Source organism: Lissotriton vulgaris, chromosome 10 (genome assembly GCF_964263255.1).
Source record: "Lissotriton vulgaris chromosome 10, aLisVul1.2, whole genome shotgun sequence".
Lineage (NCBI taxonomy): Eukaryota > Metazoa > Chordata > Amphibia > Caudata > Salamandridae > Lissotriton > Lissotriton vulgaris.
The window spans coordinates 516,352,664-516,374,653 of record NC_141698.1 but is presented as its reverse complement, the minus strand read 5'-3'; positions in this window follow the sequence as shown (position 1 = coordinate 516,374,653).

The following is a 21,990-nucleotide window of genomic DNA, read 5'->3' as shown; positions in this document are numbered from 1 at the left end:
GTTGTGTTCTGTGTAAGCCTGGGCGTAGTTCGCGTAGCCGCACTCCGCGAGCTACGCGAAGATGCACTTGCACTCCGCGAACTACGCATAGCTCCGCGAGCATGCGTAGTAGCTTGCTTGACCCGTTCGGGAGCCATTTTTCGTCTTCGGGAGCGCCGTGGAACTCTGGAACCTGCTCGACACCACATCTCCAGACGTCGCCTTCCTCACGGAAACATGGATGAATGCCTCCTCAGCGCCCGACATCGCCGTCGCCATCCCGGACGGATACAAGATCACCCGGAGAGACCGCGTCAACGAGACAGGAGGAGGCATCGCCATCGTCCACAAGAACACCATCCGCATCACGACCAATCAGACGACACCCTCACAGCCGCTTAACGTCTTCACTTCCAGATACACTCCGACCCCAAGACCACACTCAGAGGCACCCTCATCTACAGACCCCCAGGACCTCGCACACAATTCAGCGAAGACATCGCAGACTTCATCAGCCCGCATGCCCTCGCCTCCGCTGACTACATCCTCCTAGGGGACCTCAACTTCCACCTGGAGAACAACAACGACAACACCACCACCACCCTGCTGGACAACCTCGCCAACCTCGGACTCATGCAACTGGTGAACACCCCCACCCACTACGCCGGACACACGCTTGACCCAGTCTTCTCCTCCAGCAAGTACATCTCCTTCAGCCACTCCACCGGACTCCACTGGACAGACCACAGCTGCGTCCACTTCAGCTTCAGAAAGACCACGACTCACCACCACCCGCAACAGGTTCCCTGCAGGAACTGGAACAAGATCACCACCGACCAGCTCAACACTTCACTGAGCCAGAACCCTCCCGCCAGCTCAACGGACCCCAACCAAGCAGCCAACAACCTCACACAGTGGATCACCAATTGCGCTCACCCAACCAGCCTCGACCACTCGCAGTCCGGCTTCCGCGCCAACTACAGCACCGAGACCGCCCTCATCGCAGCCACTGACGACATCCGAGCCCTGCTCGACAACTGGGAAACAGCGGCCCTCATCCTCCTGGACCTTTCCGCAGCATTCGATACGGTCTGCCACCGCACCCTAGTGCAGCGCCTCAGCAACATCGGAATCCAAGAGAAGGCACTGGAGTGGATCATCTCATTCCTCACCGGAAGAACCCAGAGAGTCCGCCTCCTCCCGTACAGATCCAAGGCCACCGAAGTCATATGCGGCGTACCACAAGGATCATCACTCAGCCCCACCCTCTTCAACGTCTACATGAGCCCCTTCGCAGCCATCGTACGCCAACACAACCTCAACATCATCTCCTACGCCGACGACACCCAGCTGATCCTCTCCCTCATCAACGACCCAGGAACCGCCAGAACCAACCTACACGAAGGGATGAAAGACGTACTCGAGTGGATGAGGAACAGCCGCCTGAAACTGAACTCAGACAAGACGGAAGTCCTCATCCTTGGATCATCACCCACCGCCTGGGACGTCTCCTGGTGGCCCCCTGCCCTGGGCAGCACACCCAAACCAACGGACCACGCACGCAACCTGGGCTTCATCCTGGACTCCTCCCTCTCGATGACCAGACAAGTCAACGCCGTCTCATCATCATGCTTCAACATCCTACGCATGCTCCGAAAGATCTTCCGATGGCTCGCCACCGAAACCAGGAAGACGGTCACACAGGCACTCGTCACCAGCCAATTGGACTACGGAAACACCCTCTATACCGGAACCACAGCCAAACTCCAGAAAAGACTCTAACACATCCAGAACGCCTCCGCACGACTCATCTTGGACATCCCCCGATACAGCCACATCTCTGGACACCTGAGAGACCTTCACTGGCTCCCCGTCAGCAAGAGAATCACGTTCCAACTCCTCACCCACGCACACAAGGCCCTCCACGACCTGGGCCCCAGGTACCTCAACAACCGCCTGACCTTCTACACTTCCACCCGCCAGCTACGATCGAACAGCCACGCCCTCGCCGCCGTGCCACGCATCCGAAGATCCACCATGGGAGGAAGATCCTTCTCCTACCTGGCAGCCAAGACTTGGAACTCCCTCCCCATCCACCTCCGCCTGACCCAAGACCAACTCTGCTTCAGGAAGCAACTCAAGACATGGCTGTTCGAGCAGCAGTGGACCCCCCTCCCCCAAGCGCCTTGAGACCCTCTGGGTGAGTAGCGCGCTATACAAATATCCTGATTGATTGATTGCCTGCATGCTCGGGATGTGTAGCACGCGAAGTTACCCATGAGGTTTGTCCCGCCCGCTTGCGTCCCCTTATTTCCGGTCACTACTAACGTGTTCGCGAGTTATTCTGTGCCAGATTGCAGTTTCTGCGTGTTCGGCAACTCGATCTTCCCGACAAGCATCCTCGCGCACGCGAAAATGCTATTGAGCGCGCGAGAACTACGCTACGCAGCAGTTCGCGGAGTATTTGACAACTTCGCGTTCTCCGCGGAGCGCGGAGTTGCCGAAACTCCGCAAACTCCGCGAACGGAGCGTAGTTCTTCGCCCAGGGCTAGTTCTGTGTTGGAAGTAGGAGGCAAACCAGTTTAGGACAGTGCCATTAAGGCCGAAACAATCTTTGAGTGTGTTAAGTAAGGACGAATGGTTAACTATATCAAATGAAGCAGTGAGGTCGATAGGAAGAATGAGTAGGCAGGACTCACCTTTATCCAGGGCATTTTGGATGTCATCCACTATATTAAGCAATGCAGTTTCTGTGCTGCAGCCTTTACGGAAGCCGGATTGTAGAGGGTTGAGTAGATTTAAAGTGTCAATGTTTTTATCCGATTGATATAAGGCCCATTTTTCAAGGGCGTTTTGGAAAGAAGGTGGACGTTGGAGATAGGGCGGAGGTTGTTAGGGTCGTTAGGATCGGCCTTGGGGTTTTTAGAGATGGGCATGATTTTTCCGAGTTGGAGGGAGACAGGGATGCCCCCGTGGAAAGGGAGGAGTTAATGATATTGGTCCAATAAGGGACAATGACGAGCTTTAGATCTTGGACGAGGGTAGATGGGAGCGGGTCTTTTGTGTGAGAGGACAGTTTAAAATTTGGATAAGATGTTAAAGACTTCAAGTTTGGAAACCGAGTGGAAATTCTGCCAGGAGGCATTATTTTGAAGCTGTGGGTTAGTGAGATAGGATTCAGGAGGGATTGAGGAAGGAAGGTGTAGGGAGGAAGCAGGGTGTAGAATCAGGGAAAGGCTGGTATTGAGGTAGCATCAAAAGAACATTGGGGCGAGGAAGGGATCTGAGTTACAAGGAAGGATTGATTAATTTTGGCAATTTTTTTGTTGAAGAAGTTAGCAATTTCTTCACATTTGTTATTGGAGGCCGTCAAGTTGAGGGGGGTAGAGGAGGTTCGGTTTCTAACACTGTTATACAGTTCTCTGTGTCTGTATTTGGCACGGACAATTGCGGACGAAAGAAAGATGCCTTTTCAGAGAAAATGTGTTTTTTTGTAGTTAGATCTAGCTCTTCTAAGGAGGGCGAGATGGGAGTGGGAAGGTTGTTGTCTCCATGTTCTTTCAGCTAGTCTAAGTGAACTTCTTTCATTGTTGAGGTCAGAGTTAAACCATGATTTGGAAGGGATATTTTTTAGAGTTTTAGGTTTGGACGAGGCAAGTTGATCTAAAACCTCGGAGACAGTTTTATTGAAGTGTGCAGTGAGTTCATTGGCATTGAGAGAGGGTGGGGTGAGACGAAGTTGAGTTTGGGCTCCAGCACACCAGGAGGTATATTTCTGGTCACTATCGTGGCTTTGTTGTTTATAGCTGGGGCAGGCGGGCTGAGGGGTAAATCATGAGGTGGTGGTCAGACCAGTCGATAGGGATGATCTTGGATAAGGATGCCAATTCAGTGTTTGCAATAATGGTGGCAAGAATAGCCACTTTAAAGTGGGCTGGGGTATTGCAAAGTTGTATGAGGTTGCTAATCTCAAGGAAATTAGTGAGAAGGTTGATTGTGGGATTCTCTGGTTCGTTCCAGTGAAGATTAAAATCTCCTAGGAATAGATTATTAGAGTTATAAGGTAACAATTGCGTAAGAAGGTTAGATAGTTCCTCAGCGAAGGGAAGAGGATCACCAGGTGTTCGGCTCCAAAGTATTCAAAGTTTGAGTAATCTGTGTACTTGACTAGGGAGAGCAAGAGGTTTTTTTAAAACACAATTGCTAAACCACCCCCTATTCTCTCAGGTCTGTCTTTTCTGATAATAGAGTAACGGGGGAGGGAGAGTAGGTCGAGGATGGGTGTTGACTGATCTTTGAGCCAGGTTTCCGTGAGGAAGGTAACGTCAATATCTGTGCTAAAGATGGTTTCTGATATTTCAGTCGCATGTCAAACAGCCAAACGGCAGTTCATGAGCATGCAGGCCAGAGGTTTAGGGTTAATTTTGGGGGAGAGCATGAGTGTATGGCAGTACGTTGAGGGGGCTTGGGGGAGGCCAGAGAAGAGTGGATTCTGGTAATCCCCATAATAACAGTAATGTTGAAGTGAGGAGAGGAAGAATCCTTAAGTGGGGACTTTTTTAGGTAGCAGTTGCAGAAGTCGGAGAGGTCGCAAGCGGAGTAGTCACTCCAGGCGCGAAGAGGTCTGTGTGTATGGTTGTGAAGAGGAGTGGTTTTCCAATGTTTTGTATATGATCACTTTAGAGGGCCGAGCATGGAGAGGAGGACCAAGAGAGGCAGGTTCTAGGGTTGAGGGATTTGAAGTTTTTGAAACCCTCTCTAAGTCGGGCAAGTTTGTTAACCAATGGTAGAAATATTGCAGTCAATTTTGCAAAGTGTCTAGGTTAAAAGAGTGAGTTGGGATGTGGTTGGGGCAGAAGGAGGGGAGGAGGTATGTTCTGAGTTGGCCGGGAGAGGATGTTTGGTGTTTTGAGAGGGTGGGAGGCCAGGGGGGGACGAGGGGAGTACTGAGACTTTGGGAGCGGGGAGGGCTGGGGAGGGGAGAGAAGAGTGATCCGGTATTGGGAGAGAAGGAGGGGCATGGAGAAGGACGGAACAGTTATAGAGGTAGGGGATGAGGAGTGAGAAAATGAGAAAGCATAAGGAGTGTGAGGAGACACAGCTTCAGAGTCGGGGTTGGAGTTTAGTTCGGGGAGGAAGGAGTAGGGTCAGGAAGGGGTATAGTAGTGCGAGCTAGGAGGAGAACTTGGAGGAAAGGAGAGGGGTTTGAGATGGGATTAGGGTTTGGAGGGTAACAATCATAAGGGGCATGGTTTCGGGTGCTTGAATTAGAGATGTTGTGGGGTGGATTCAAGAGAGGGAGATAGAATAGAGGTCATAGAATGGGATATATCGTTAAGGTTTGATATGTCTAGGTGGAGAGGGGTTATCATTGGGGAGGCAGAGGAGAGCCAGTAAAATCTGACATCTTGCTGGTAATACTGAGGGCAGTGCAAGGATGTCCCCCTCATACATATGATGCAAACATTGTGGTGTGAGATATATTTGGTGTGATAATGCTTTTAATCCACCAATGGTGAAATGGTTCTTGATATTTGAATACAATCTGTAACAATGTGTTTAATGAATTTTTTGAGCGCAACATTGAGAAAGGTGATCTGACACCATGCATCTGTTTTGCTGAAATAAAGATGGCAACAAGTACCCTATGAGTGCCTTGCAATGATTTGAAGTGGAGATTCATAAGCATGAGTCTCACCAACTTCAATGCATGTGGTACCCACGGTGAGTTCGGCAGTATGGTGAGAGTGGAGAGTCATGTGTTATTTGAAATGCCTGAACCGCCTCTGAAAAAGTGGGCCATTCACCAAAGTCGTGAATTATTCAAATTTAGGGAAGCCAGTAATCGGACTGTAATTTGACAGACTCCTACAACTGCACTTTGGAATAAGTTCTGGAGGTAGATGAGGGTTTTTTGTGCACACTTTGTTATGGTGATTTAAATTAAGCTGATATTGAGATGAGCTATACACTAAAATTATGACTTACCAGTATGTGAGGTTATTGGGACATTGAAAATTATGACTTTCCTATAGAGGTGAGCTTATTGGGACATTGAAATATCATCAATTGTGTACTAAATATTTTAAAGCCTATTTATCAACGTGACAGCTACGACAATGATGAGGCTATTTCTGTGATAATGCTTTCAATCCACCAAAGGTGAAATGGTTCTTGATATTTAAATAAAACCCTGATGATGTGTTTAATTAACTTTTCAGAGCAGCATTGAGAAAGGCCATCCGTCGCCAAATCATGTCTGTTTTGCTGAAATAAATATGGCAACAAGTATCCCGTGTGTGCCTTGCAACGATTTGGAGCGGACATTCATTAGTGTGATTTTCACCGTCATGCATGCATGTGTAAGCATGGGCGGAAAATCCGTTACGCTCGCGGATTTTGCGGATTTTGGGGAAATTCGCAATCCGCGAGATTTGCGAATTTCCCGCAAAATCCGCAAATTCGCACGCAGCGGATTTTTTGGGCGGCGCGCGGCGTTGGTGATACAATTTTTGCGGCGCGCGGCGTTTATCATCGGTTGCCGAGTTGTTTTTCTCGATATTTTGCGAGTGCTGCGCCATTTTGGATCTTGCTGTGTGATCCCGCGGGAATTTGGCGAGCGCGATTACGTCATCGCGGCTTGCCAACTTGCACAGCGAGAGTTTGTCAACGCGAGTACGGCGAGATCACGTCTCGCGGTACTTCGCAATTGCGAGATTTGAGATGCGGCGAGCGAAAATATAAATTTGCAATTCTGCACAAGAAATCCACCAGCAAGCAGCATAAACCTTCTAGAAATTATGATTTTTATCTGAATAACTCCTTAGTTTGACATTTGCCTGCACTTTTTTAGCGAGGAGTCCATTTTGGGGAGGGGGGCAGGGGGGTGGGAGGAAGGAAGTGCCCCACAGTCTTCAACTTCCTGTTCCTGTTCAGCAGGCTCCTCCCAGTGCTTTGTCCATCTCCTGGTCACTTTTCATTTGGGTCTGGAGCTGGAAGGATTACTTTTTGTGGATGCTGCTGGATATTTGGATTTGAGGCCTTTTTGACTTTCTTTGGATCACTGTTGGATTAGAAATTTTACAAGTAAGTTTGTTTGGGGCATTACAGTTGCTGCAATTAAAATTTTGGAATTTTCGATTTTTGGGCTGTTTTGGGGCCTTTTGCCCAGGGGTACTCAGTGGTGGGTGGACTGAGTCTTTCTGTGGGTTGTCTTGAACTTAAACATCATGGAGGCCATGGATGAATTGGGATTGTGCTGATTTTTCTGTGTTTTTCGATTTTTGACCTGTTGTTGGGGCCTTGACCAGGGGTAGTGAGTGGTGCATGGGCCTAGTCTTTCTGTGGGCTGTCTTGAACTTAAACATCATGGAGGGCATGGATGGAATGGGATTGTGCTGATTTTTCTGTGTTTTTCGATTTTTGACCTGTTGTTGGGGCCTTGACCAGGGGTAGTGAGTGGTGCATGGGCCTAGTCTTTCTGTGGGGTGTCTTGAATTCAAACATCATGGAGGGCATGGATGCCATGGGGATTGTGCTGATTTTTCTGTGTTTTTCGAATTTTTGGATTGCTCATGGGGACAGGCCATGTGGGTGGGGGCCATTTTGAGTGCTGGTACAGGCAGGCCCTGGCCATGTGCTAGGAGGCAAGTGGCCATTTTGAATGCAGGCTTTGTTGTTAGGCCTCCAACCATTTTGCCTACTTTTCAACCTTTATTTATGCCCAGGGGTAGTGAGTCTTGCATGGGCCTAGTCTTTCTGTGGGTTGTCTTGAATTTAAACATCATGGAGGCCATGGATGGAATGGGATTGTGCTGATTTTGCAGTGTTTTTCGATTTTTGGGGGTGTTCATGGGGAGGGACATGCCATGTGGCTGGTGGCCATTTTGAGTGCAGCTGCAGGCACTGGCCATGTGCTGGCAGGCAAGTGGCCATTTTGAATGCAGGCTTTGTTGTTAGGCCTCCAACCATTTTGCCTACTTTTCAACCTTTATTTATGCCCAGGGGTAGTGAGTCTTGCATGGGCCTAGTCTTTCTGTGGGTTGTCTTGAATTTAAACATCATGGAGGCCATGGATGGAATGGGATTGTGCAGATTTTTCAGTGATTTTCGTTTTTTGGGCCTGTACTTGTGGCCTTTTCACCAGGGGTATTTGAGTCTAGCATGGGCCTAGTCTTTCTGTGGGCTGTCTTGAACTTAAACATCATGGAGGGCATGGATGGAATGGGATTGTGCTGATTTTTCTGTGTTTTTCGATTTTTGACCTGTTGTTGGGGCCTTGACCAGGGGTAGTGAGTGGTGCATGGGCCTAGTCTTTCTGTGGGGTGTCTTGAATTTAAACATCATGGAGGGCATGGATGGAATGGGATTGTGCTGATTTTGCAGTGTTTTTCGATTTTTGGGGGTGTTCATGGGTACAGGCCATGTGGGTGGGGGCCATTTTGAGTGCTGGTACAGGCAGGCCCTGGCCATGTGCTAGGAGGCAAGTGGCCATTTTGAATGCAGGCTTTGTTGTTAGGCCTCCAACCATTTTGCCTACTTTTCAACCTTTATTTATGCCCAGGGGTAGTGAGTCTTGCATGGGCCTAGTCTTTCTGTGGGTTGTCTTGAATTTAAACATCATGGAGGCCATGGATGGAATGGGATTGTGCTGATTTTGCAGTGTTTTTCGATTTTTGGGGGTGTTCATGGGGAGGGACATGCCATGTGGCTGGTGGCCATTTTGAGTGCAGCTACAGGCACTGGCCATGTGCTGGCAGGCAAGTGGCCATTTTGAATGCAGGCTTTGTTGTTAGGCCTCCAACCATTTTGCCTACTTTTCAACCTTTATTTATGCCCAGGGGTAGTGAGTCTTGCATGGGCCTAGTCTTTCTGTGGGTTGTCTTGAATTTAAACATCATGGAGGCCATGGATGGAATGGGATTGTGCTGATTTTGCAGTGTTTTTCGATTTTTGGGGGTGTTCATGGGGAGGGACATGCCATGTGGCTGGTGGCCATTTTGAGTGCAGCTACAGGCACTGGCCATGTGCTGGCAGGCAAGTGGCCATTTTGAATGCAGGCTTTGTTGTTAGGCCTCCAACCATTTTGCCTACTTTTCAACCTTTATTTATGCCCAGGGGTAGTGAGTCTTGCATGGGCCTAGTCTTTCTGTGGGTTGTCTTGAATTTAAACATCATGGAGGCCATGGATGGAATGGGATTGTGCAGATTTTTCAGTGATTTTCGTTTTTTGGGCCTGTACTTGTGGCCTTTTCACCAGGGGTATTTGAGTCTAGCATGGGCCTAGTCTTTCTGTGGGCTGTCTTGAACTTAAACATCATGGAGGGCATGGATGGAATGGGATTGTGCTGATTTTTCTGTGTTTTTCGATTTTTGACCTGTTGTTGGGGCCTTGACCAGGGGTAGTGAGTGGTGCATGGGCCTAGTCTTTCTGTGGGGTGTCTTGAATTTAAACATCATGGAGGGCATGGATGGAATGGGATTGTGCTGATTTTGCAGTGTTTTTCGATTTTTGGGGGTGTTCATGGGGACAGGTCATGTGGGTGGGGGCCATTTTGAGTGCTGGTACAGGCAGGCCCTGGCCATGTGCTAGGAGGCAAGTGGCCATTTTGAATGCAGGCTTTGTTGTTAGGCCTCCAACCATTTTGCCTACTTTTCAACCTTTATTTATGCCCAGGGGTAGTGAGTCTTGCATGGGCCTAGTCTTTCTGTGGGTTGTCTTGAATTTAAACATTATGGAGGGCATGGATGGATTGGGATTGTGCTGATTTTGCAGTGTTTTTCGATTTTTTTGTGCTCTATAACTGAACTGATGTTCCTCTGTCTTCCATTTTTTTTAGGTGCACAAGACTCAAGAGAACCACCAGTGCCAGGAAGAAGTCCTGCAGCGGTGTGTGTGTGCAGCATAACGTCACGCGACGTCACGTCTGGCCTCAGACAACTCTACAATTCGTGCAACTGCGGCCTGCTGTCTGACCTGCTCTGAAGAAGATGGCCCCAAAGAAAGTTCTCCGTAGCTCCTCTAGCAAGAAAGTTGCTAGTAAGGAGCAGAAGAAGCAAGTTACCAAGGAGGCTGGTGTGCCACCCGCCACATTTTTTGGGAGAAAAAAAAAAGTACGCCTGCAGCAGCAGGATCTGCTGGGGACCAAGCTGGGAGCAGCACCCCTGCTCCATTGGGTTCAGTGCCTCCACCACCACGCCAACTTAAGTCAAAGCCCTTGAGTGCTTCAGAGGCAGTCAGTGTACTTCTCCAATCACCATCGACCAGTGATGTTGGCTCATCGCAAGAAAGTAGCAGCAATGTCCCTGAATCAACACAGGTTGTTGTAACTCATCTGACAAGTGTTGAACAACCACAGCCGCAACAACAACACCATGTGCAAGTACACGCCCAAGTACATGTGGAAGGAGAGGCAGCAAAAGGAGATGCGCAAGCAAAGGTGCATGGAGGTTCACAAGTGCCCACAATAGTTGTTCCTCCCGAAGTAGGGGCACATCAGGAAATCGACAATGAAGCCGAGGTATCATTGGAAGCCACTCCTCCTGATGATCATTCATTGTCTTCCACATCCCTAGCAAGGAAAAGATCAAGGGGGGTGTCTACATCTTCTTCAAGCCCACCTCGTTCTGATGCAAGTGATCTGTCTTGGGAACCACAACTGCGGTCTGACAGTGAGGCACACCATGATCTGACACCGGTACCTAAGCGTAAAAGGAAGGTCGTCCAAAAACTCAAACCTATGGAGTGTGATGAGGCTCAACAAGAAGTGACAGATCCTGCTGGTGATGAAGCCTCTCACGATGACGACGAGCCAGTCATCACAGGGTCACTGCAGCCCCACCGGGCATGCAGCAGAGAGACATTTTGACCCTATCCCGAGAAGCTGCTGAGCGTGATGATGATGTCGGCGAGGAGGCAATGGAAATGGAATCATTAGATTTGGAGTTAAGTAGTACACCAAAACCTACCGCTTCCATATTTCTTCCTCGCAAGAAGGTACCCACCTCGTCCTCGACCTCAATTCGTGGTGGTGAAAGTGCAAAACGTACTGAAGTTCGGCAATCCACATCCTCCACTTCATCTGGCATTAGCAGCAGGACCACCACCACCAGTATCGCCGCCTCCTCCGGCCCCCAAAGACATTTCAAGTCTCCAGTTTGGGACTTCTTTAGTGTTTGCCCAAAAATGGAAAACGTAGCCATTTGTAGCCTTTGTAAGGTTCGAGTTGGTCGTGGTAAGCTTGGTTCTAACTATGGTACCGGAGGCCAGAGAGGTCATCTTAAGAGAGCGCACCCTGTCCAATGGCTTCCGCACCTAGAGGCGTTTATGCAAGCCAGAATTGCACGTAATGAAAACGTTGATTTTTCATCTGATGATGACGAGGAGGAAGAAGACGATTCAAACACTTCACTTACACCCAGTTCCCCTGTCAGCAGCACACCCCATGGGAGCCACACTAAGAGTGTGGGAGAGAGTGAGACATCAATGCGGAAAAGTTCATCAGCGAGCGTAACTGGGTCGAAGAGATCATCATCATCCCGTAAATCCTTGGTCCAGGGCAACATTAAAAAGATGTTGTTTACAGAAGCGCAATATGAACGCAACCACCCAATGACCCGTCTGTATAACACTAAGCTGGCTAAAATGCTAGCTCTGGACCTTCTCCCTTTTTCTTTTGTAGAAGGGGTTGGTTTTCTAGAATTAGTGGCAGCGCTCTGCCCTAAATGGAAGGTTCCTAGCCGGTTCTATTTTGCCCGAGTTGCGGTTCCAGCACTACATGAAGATGTTCTGAAGGTGATTGGGGCAGCTTTGCAGAAGAGTGCTGGTCACACTATACATCTGACAACAGACATGTGGACCAGTGGCGCAGGCGCTGATTACATGTGCATCACTGCACACTGGGTCTCTTTTTCAGGGGCTAAAGCAAAGCTAAACACAGGTGTTGACACGAACATTGTTTTTAAAGCTGCTCGGAAACATGCAACACTAGCCATGTTTGGTTTGGAGAAACGTCACACAGCAGAAAGCATTTTGGATGTCTTTAACACAAAGGTCCTTAACTGGCTGTCCCCACTAAAACGCAAGGTTGGTTATGTTTCCATGGACAATGGCGCCAATATAGTGAAGGCAATGAGGGACGGTTACTATTTCAGAGTGCCGTGTTTGGCGCACTGTATAAACCTGGTTGTCCAAAAATTCTTGGGTAATAAAGGCAGTGCAGCGTACAGTGTATTGGAGACCTGCCGAAAAATGTGCAAGCATTTCAGCCATTCTTTTAAGGCCCGGAAGCAGCTGAGGAGCCTGCTATATCAACGTCAAATGCCAGTGAAAGCACTCATCCAGGAGGTGGTAACACGTTGGAACTCAACCTCCTACATGCTTGAGCGTCTGTATGAGCAGTATACGGAACTCGATCAATATTTCCTTAAAGAGGGTACAGAGGAGCTGAGGATGGGTGGGCCGCAATGGAACATAGTTGAAAGCCTGACACGCATGCTTCGTCCTTTTGAGTTCTTCACGCGTGCAGTCAGCAAGGAGGACTCTAATTTGGGAAAAGCTATCCCATTGTTGTACATGCTGGAGGACCAACTGAAGGAGGTGTGTTCTGTGTTTGGAAAAGATGACAAAAACCAAGACTCTTTGCTTCTGGCTGAGCAATTATTAGAGCTCCTACAAGGTGATGAACGTCTTAAAAAGATCCACTCAGAACAGCATTACATTTGTGATACTATTCTGGATCCACGCTACAAAAAGGCGCTGGCAGGCCAAGCATTCTTTCCTTTTGATGATGAACATGTTCCAAAGTACAAACGTTGGCTAGCCTTGTCAGCCAAGAGGTTCGAAACAGAACCGCTGGAAATTGAAGGAAATGGCAGTACATCAGCAGGCCATCCCCAGTCAAAACAATCCACTTCTGCACCTGTGGCTGTGGCACAAGTGACCTCTCAGCTGTTAAAGACACCGGCAACCGGATCATCTGCACGAAACACAACAGAAACATTGGAGGCTGAAGAGGATTGGCTAGCTCTGCGTGGGTTTGGTTCTCAAAAGGTCAGAGGCACAGCAAGAGCTAAGCAAAGTGGAGGAACCTTGGATGAGGACCTTGAGTCGATGGTGAAGGACTATCTGAATGACTCAACAGAGGTCTATGTTAATTCTGACCCATTGGCGTATTGGCATGGGAAAAAAGAATTGTGGCCAAAGCTCACCAACCTGGCTTTAAACTACTTGTCTTGCCCAATCGCAAGCGTGTCTTCTGAACGGGTTTTCAGTGCGGCTGGTGGGATTGTAACTCCCAAACGGAGCCGCCTCTCGCCCAAAAATGTGGAGAGGTTAACAATGATCAAGATGAATCAGCACCTCATACCACCAGATTTCAGAGTACGAGAGAGCGTGCCGGATGAAGAGGAGGTGGCCAGCAACATAGATGAGGGAATTTCTACTCTGTCAGGTGACACTGAGCTCACCCTGCCTGAATTCGCAGAGTATGATGACGAAGCCTTATTCTCATTCCTGGACCGTGATACCGAGCCCTGAAAATGAGACAACGAATCAATAACTTTCTTTTTCGTCCCTATTCACTTTTATTCCTGTGTGTCTGTCTTTCTTTGTTGTGCACAGTTAATATATTTCAAACTTTAATCAGATAATCACAAAATCAAGCCCATCAGCAGAACTGTCTTCGCTGGTTTGCTAATTGATTTGAAGTTGCCGCAGTCTGCATTCCTCAGGTTCACAAGTTCAGAAGAACATGCTCCTCTATCCTCCTCCTCCAGACTCCTATTTCCATCAAACCAGAGGGCTGGTTTACGCCCAATGAAGAAAGACTCAGCACTTGTGGGGGTGTTGTTGTACCTCTTTGCAGGTGAGTTGACGGCTCTGGGACCATTGTTGGGAAGCTCTAATACCGGATAAAAGTGGTTTGGACCAAATCCCAGGAAGAATTTTTTTTGTGTTTTTGATGACTTGCTTGCCTTTTAGGTGCTCTTAGGGAAGGTTCCGTCTGTTTGTGGGTGAGTTTCGTGGTCTGGGAGCATTGCTGGGACACTCTAATCTTGATTGCATTTGCTTTTCAGGAAATCCGTCGTGCCAACCCCGACTTATGGCCTAGCTACGCAGCGCGTTTGGACCGAAGGCCGAGAAATATTGCAAGTATGAGATTTTGCTTTTGGCCTGTTTGGGGGTGTTATGCTTCTTGGCGGGTGGTTTGGCGGGTCTTGGGGCATTCCTGGGAAGGTCTAATACCGGGTAGAAGTGGTTGGGACAAAATCCAGGCCGATTTTTTTTTGGCTATTTCTGACATTTTGCTCTATGTAGCGTTTTCGGGGGCCTGTTTGGGGGGCTTCCTGGTGTTTGTGGGTGAGTTTCGTGGTCTGGGAGCACTGCTGGGACACTCTAATCTTGATTGCATTTGCTTTTCAGGAAATCCGTCGTGGCAACCCCGACTTATGGCCTAGCTACGCAGCGCGTTTGGACCGAAGACCCAGAAATATTGCAAGTATGAGATTTTGCTTTTGGCCTGTTTGGGGGTGTTATGCTTCTTGGCGGGTGGTTTGGCGGGTCTTGGGGCATTCCTGGGAAGGTCTAATACCGGGTAGAAGTGGTTGGGACAAAATCCAGGCCGATTTTTTTTTGGCTATTTCTGACATTTTGCTCTATGTAGCGTTTTCGGGGGCCTGTTTGGGGGGCTTCCTGGTGTTTGTGGGTGAGTTTCGTGGTCTGGGAGCACTGCTGGGACACTCTAATCTTGATTGCATTTGCTTTTCAGGAAATCCGTCGTGGCAACCCCGACTTATGGCCTAGCTACGCAGCGCGTTTGGACCGAAGGCCCAGAAATATTGCAAGTATGAGATTTTGCTTTTGGCCTGTTTGGGGGTGTTATGCTTATTGGCGGGTGGTTTGGCGGGTCTTGGGGCATTCCTGGGAAGGTCTAATACCGGGTAGAAGTGGTTGGGACAAAATCCAGGCCGATTTTTTTTGGGCTATTTCTGACATTTTGCTCTATGTAGCGTTTTCGGGGGCCTGTTTGGGGGGCTTCCTGGTGTTTGTGGGTGAGTTTCGTGGTCTGGGAGCACTGCTGGGACACTCTAATCTTGATTGCATTTGCTTTTCAGGAAATCCGTCGTGGCAACCCCGACTTATGGCCTAGCTACGCAGCGCGTTTGGACCGAAGGCCCAGAAATATTGCAAGTATGAGATTTTGCTTTTGGCCTGTTTGGGGGTGTTATGCTTCTTGGCGGGTGGTTTGGCGGGTCTTGGGGCATTCCTGGGAAGGTCTAATACCGGGTAGAAGTGGTTGGGACAAAATCCAGGCCGATTTTTTTTTTGGCTATTTCTGACATTTTGCTCTATGTAGCGTTTTCGGGGGCCTGTTTGGGGGGCTTCCTGGTGTTTGTGGGTGAGTTTCGTGGTCTGGGAGCACTGCTGGCTATATATACTTTAGTTTGCAAGAGGTTTCAAGCAAATCCATGGTGGCAGAGGGGAGTTAGGGCCTAGCTGCAGAGCGCGCGCGGAGTGATTTGGGAAATTTGTGAAAAATTGACTAAGTCCCCATTTTTGTACTTTTGCTCTTTGGCTGTTTGGGGGTCTTCTACTCGTTTTCTCCTGGGTTGACGGCTCTGGGGCCATTGCTGGGAAGCTCTAATACCGGCTAAAAGTGTTTTGGACCAAATCCCAGGCGGAAATTTTTTTGTGTTTTTGATGACTTGCTTGCCTTTGAGGTGCTCTTAGGGGGGGTTCCGTCTGTTTGTGGGTGAGTTTCGTGGTCTGGGAGCACTGCTGGGACACTCTAATCTTGATTGCATTTGCTTTTCAGGAAATCCGTCGTGGCAACCCCGACTTATGGCCTAGCTACGCAGCGCGTTTGGACCGAAGACCCAGAAATATTGCAAGTATGAGATTTTGCTTTTGGCCTGTTTGGGGGTGTTATGCTTCTTGGCGGGTGGTTTGGCGGGTCTTGGGGCATTCCTGGGAAGGCCTAATACCGGGTAGAAGTGGTTGGGACAAAATCCAGGCCGATTTTTTTTTGGCTATTTCTGACATTTTGCTCTATGTAGCGTTTTCGGGGGCCTGTTTGGGGGGCTTCCTGGTGTTTGTGGGTGAGTTTCGTGGTCTGGGACCACTGCTGGGACACTCTAATCTTGATTGCATTTGCTTTTCAGGAAATCCGTCGTGGCAACCCCGACTTATGGCCTAGCTACGCAGCGCGTTTGGACCGAAGGCCCAGAAATATTGCAAGTATGAGATTTTGCTTTTGGCCTGTTTGGGGGTGTTATGCTTATTGGCGGGTGGTTTGGCGGGTCTTGGGGCATTCCTGGGAAGGTCTAATACCGGGTAGAAGTGGTTGGGACAAAATCCAGGCCGATTTTTTTTTGGCTATTTCTGACATTTTGCTCTATGTAGCGTTTTCGGGGGCCTGTTTGGGGGGCTTCCTGGTGTTTGTGGGTGAGTTTCGTGGTCTGGGAGCACTGCTGGGACACTCTAATCTTGATTGCATTTGCTTTTCAGGAAATCCGTCGTGGCAACCCCGACTTATGGCCTAGCTACGCAGCGCGTTTGGACCGAAGGCCCAGAAATATTGCAAGTATGAGATTTTGCTTTTGGCCTGTTTGGGGGTGTTATGCTTCTTGGCGGGTGGTTTGGCGGGTCTTGGGGCATTCCTGGGAAGGTCTAATACCGGGTAGAAGTGGTTGGGACAAAATCCAGGCCGATTTTTTTTTGGCTATTTCTGACATTTTGCTCTATGTAGCGTTTTCGGGGGCCTGTTTGGGGGGCTTCCTGGTGTTTGTGGGTGAGTTTCGTGGTCTGGGAGCACTGCTGGCTATATATACTTTAGTTTGCAAGAGGTTTCAAGCAAATCCATGGTGGCAGAGGGGAGTTAGGGCCTAGCTGCAGAGCGCGCGCGGAGTGATTTGGGAAATTTGTGAAAAATTGACTAAGTCCCCATTTTTGTACTTTTGCTCTTTGGCTGTTTGGGGGTCTTCTACTCGTTTTCTCCTGGGTTGACGGCTCTGGGGCCATTGCTGGGAAGCTCTAATACCGGATAAAAGTGTTTTGGACCAAATCCCAGGCGGAAATTTTTTTGTGTTTTTGATGACTTGCTTGCCTTTGAGGTGCTCTTAGGGGGGGTTCCGTCTGTTTGTGGGTGAGTTTCGTGGTCTGGGAGCACTGCTGGGACACTCTAATCTTGATTGCATTTGCTTTTCAGGAAATCCGTCGTGGCAACCCCGACTTATGGCCTAGCTACGCAGTGCGTTTGGACCGAAGGCCCAGAAATATTGCAAGTATGAGATTTTGCTTTTGGCCTGTTTGGGGGTGTTATGCTTCTTGGCGGGTGGGTTGGCGGGTCTTGGGGCATTCCTGGGAAGGTCTAATACCGGGTAGAAGTGGTTGGGACAAAATCCTCGCGGAAAAGCATTTTGGCACTTTTTGTAACTTAGGGTTCGTTAGGGTTAGCCCTAGCAGCAGGATTGCATGTGTTTCGGGGTGTTCTAGATTTTTCCATCTGAGTTCTGGGGTCTTAGAGCACTCGTGAGAATGTGTAATTTTGGTTGCAAGTCATTTGAAGAAAATCCATGGTGGGAAAGGGGGGATTTGGCATAGTTAAAGAAAGCCTTTGCCACTATTCTTAACTTAGGGTTCGTTAGGGTTAGCAGTATTTCTATTGCATGTGTTTGAGTGGGGGGGATTTCGAGTCTTGGAGCGATGCTGGCTATGGCTACTTTTGCTTGGTTGCTTGCAAGTGGTTTGAATGCAATCCACGGTGGGTAATGGGTAATTAGGAAGGGGGTACTTCGGCCTACTTTTACTTTCAAAGTAAGTTTTGTCACCAGTTTTCTGCTAGGCCTCGTTTTTTGAGATTTGATTGGGGGTCTTCTACATTTTTGCGACTGGCTTTAGTAAGGGTCTGGGTGGGAGTACTGCTAGGAAGATCTAATTTTGTTCTAAAACACAGTTTACAGTACACCTAGCTTGAGGGGCAAGATCCGCTACATTAATTTGCCCATACTTATTTATCCTTCAAAAGGTGACTCAGAGTACGCACTTTCAAAAATATTGTACTGTCTACTAGGAAAATCAAATTGTGACTTTTTGCACTCCACAGCCTACATACCTTATATTTATTTATCAGTGGTGTTGTAATATTATATCACTTCCTGTTTTTCATTGAATAATTACAGGCCAGGTTTCAGTCTCTGCAATGGGGAAAAAAGGATGGAGTCAGGCTTCACAGTAGCGAGCCACAATTCAGCATCAGGCAGGCGGTGGACAGGGTGTCTTCTGGTGACCAACATTGATGGACGAAGCGTCGGCTGCAATGGAGGAGTGCCGCTAATAGGAGGATTTTTTTACTGCAGGCAACTTACTTACCACTTCCAACAGGACCACTACAACCACATAGATACAGTATCCCTTGCCTTTTTCTCTGACTGTGACTGCATTTCTTGGATCTCTCTCTGCTTCTAAATTGATCCCTTAACACATCACTTAGTCCACTCCACTATCACATCTGCACCACACATAGTCATTTGTAAGTGCTCCTACGTAATTCGCAAGTCGCAGCACGCCCCAGGCCGTAGAGGACTGGGATGGCCCCAATGATGAAGCATGTCACCAAGGGGCAACCCTGGTGAGTGAGGGGACACCTAGAAAACAAGCAATTTCTCCTTTTCTATCTACTATACCTTCCAGACCAACCCCACTGAGTGTTGTTGTGAATGGATTTATAGTGACCAGCAAGGCTCTCGGGTATCTGGCTAAGTACAGAGACCTTATGTTGAATATCGTTATCAATAATTCCGCACAGGCCCTGTACTGTCGCATTCTTTCTTCCACAGTTGTCGAATGTACTACTTACTTTTCACTGACATGCATGCAGTAGTGCATGCACTTTCAAAGATTGATGGATAGGTTTGTACCCAAAGAATTGTTTATGTTCCATTGTTTGTCTATGCTGTGCTTTTTTTTACAGGGTGTCTTCTGGTGACCAACATCGATGGACGAAGCGTCGGCTGCAATGGAGGAGTGCCGCTAATAGGAGGATTTTTTTTCTGCAGGCAACTTACTTACCACTTCCAACAGGACCACTACAACCACATAGATACAGTATCCCTTGCCTTTTTCTCTGACTGTGACTGCATTTCTTGGATCTCTCTCTGCTTCTAAATTGATCCCTTAACACATCACTTAGTCCACTCCACTATCACATCTGCACCACACATAGTCATTTGTAAGTGCTCCTACGTAATTCGCAAGTCGCAGCACGCCCCAGCCCGTAGAGGACTGGGATGGCCCCAATGATGAAGCATGTCACCAAGGGGCAACCCTGGTGAGTGAGGGGACACCTAGAAAACAAGCAATTTCTCCTTTTCTATCTATTATACCTTCCAGACCAACCCCACTGAGTGTTGTTGTGAATGGATTTATAGTGACCAGCAAGGCTCTCGGGTATCTGGCTAAGTACAGAGACCTTATGTTGAATATCGTTATCAATAATTCCACACAGGCCCTGTACTGTCGCATTCTTTCTTCCACAGTTGTCGAATGTACTACTTACTTTTCACTGACATGCATGCAGTAGTGCATGCACTTTCAAAGATTGATGGATAGGTTTGTACCCAAAGAATTGTTTATGTTCCATTGTTTGTCTATGCTGTGCTTTTTTTTACAGGGTGTCTTCTGGTGACCAACATCGATGAACGAAGCGTCGGCTGCAATGGAGGAGTGCCGCTAATAGGAGGATTTTTTTTCTGCAGGCAACTTACTTACCACTTCCAACAGGACCACTACAACCACATAGATACAGTATCCCTTGCCTTTTTCTCTGACTGTGACTGCATTTCTTGGATCTCTCTCTGCTTCTAAATTGATCCCTTAACACATCACTTAGTCCACTCCACTATCACATCTGCACCACACATAGTCATTTGTAAGTGCTCCTACGTAATTCGCAAGTCGCAGCACGCCCCAGCCCGTAGAGGACTGGGATGGCCCCAATGATGAAGCATGTCACCAAGGGGCAACCCTGGTGAGTGAGGGGACACCTAGAAAAAAAGCAATTTCTCCTTTTCTATCTACTATACCTTCCAGACCAACCCCATTGAGTGTTGTTGTGAATGGATTTATAGTGACCAGCAAGGCTCTCAGGTATCTGGCTACAGAGACCTTATGTTGAATATAGTTATCAATATTTCCACCCACGCCCTGTACTGTCGCATTCTTTCTTCCACAGTTGTCGAAAGTACTACTTACTTTTAACTGACATGCATGCAGTAGTGTATGCACTTTCAAAGATTGATGGATAGGTTTGTACCCAAAGATTTGTTTATGTTCACATTTGTTTGTCCATGCTTTGCTACTTTTTCTTGTCTCCCAAAACCTTACCCAAAAACCCCCGTACCCATCCATTTTTCAAACCCTAACCCTCTTCCCCCGGGCTGTGTGGTTTTGATTGATGTGTGACTAAATTACAGCAATAAATCCACACACTTGCTGGGGAGGATAAGGTGATAGCAACAGGCTGGTGAAGAAATCCGAGGATATATTCTTACTCTGCTTGACAAAGACCCATGGCTAATGTCAAAGAACTTCAACCGAATTAGTTATACTTTAACATTTGTTAGGCTACAATGTGGCACTGTTCTAGTGTACTTCTGTCACCTTCTATATTCTGTATTGTACCTTTGTATTGCTCAGGAGGACAAACCAGATTTCATTTTCTTTTTTTTCATAGGCAAGCAACTGCCACTGTGTCACACCACTAGTACCACCGCTATGAGGAAATTTTATCCGCCCAGGATTGCCAACCTTATTTGCTGTTTCCCGTGGAGCCAGCCCTGGGCCTAGCCCTACTTGCAAACAGAAATTACAGGTAAGATAGGCGTTTGGTTGGAGGTAGTATAATGGAGTATTAGGAGAGACGAGAGATTTGATTGACGGTAGTACTACTAAAGTCCTAGGACTATTCAGGAAAACAAACTTACTGTTATGTTAAACCCCCACCCACCAGACTCAAAAGCAGTAAAAAACAGGTATGGTCAGATAAAGTTTCAAAAAGTATATTTTTATAGCCCTAACAAAAGAATCTCCCGCAAGACCCTCCCTAACCCCAACGATTGTCCTTCAAAAGTCCCCAAAAATCACAACTCCCAATTCCCACCCCCCAAAAGTCTCTAAAAAAGGGGCAAGGGACACTATGGCAGGGTGCTGTTGGAATTAGCAGCCAGGGCATCATGCTCCTTGCGGAGGGTGGCAAGTTCGAAGCGGAGGCCCTCCACCACGTTCTTATAATTATGGACCTCCTGCTCCAGGTAGGACAGTCTGAGGGATAAGCGGCGCCGGTGTGCCTTGCAAATCCTGCTTTCTTTGCTGCTGGGCGGTGGCGTTTGGCTTTGGTAGCCCGGCTCCGTACCGCTGGAGCACTGCGCTGGCTGGCAGCACGCACGGAGGAGGATGCAGCTGTCCCAGTGGACGTTGTTGTTGTACCAGACTGCGTCTCCTCCTCCTCCAGGGCCACCAGCCGCCGATATTCAGCAACAGTGGCATCCAGCCTCCGTTGCCGGGCCATTCGAGCCAGCTCCTTCCTCCTTGATGGTGTCTTGGATTTGGAAGGAGCAACTACATGAAAAAAGAAAGACATAGTCTGTAACCAATGCTCCTTAAGATTAACACAAAATGATTGAGCAGAAAGTTGTCACAGTACAAGTAGCAAATTGAAAGCACAGTGCATAACTATTGAGGACAGTATCTATGTAACCTCCGACTTCTTCATCCTTGCTCTAACATTAGTGGGAGTTTAAGGAACAAATTCTACGAGCACTATGGACTTCTATTACAGTCGACCAAGACAGTACACCACTCTTATTCTTCTTCTTCTCTCTTGTTTAGGAAAATTGGTACGTTATCTTATGCAAGCCGGCATAATGCCAGCGCAGTGAACTTGCACCCGAGAAAAACAGACGCACACCATGGTGAGTGAGACAGACTTGCGTTACTGTACCGGTCCAGTACAT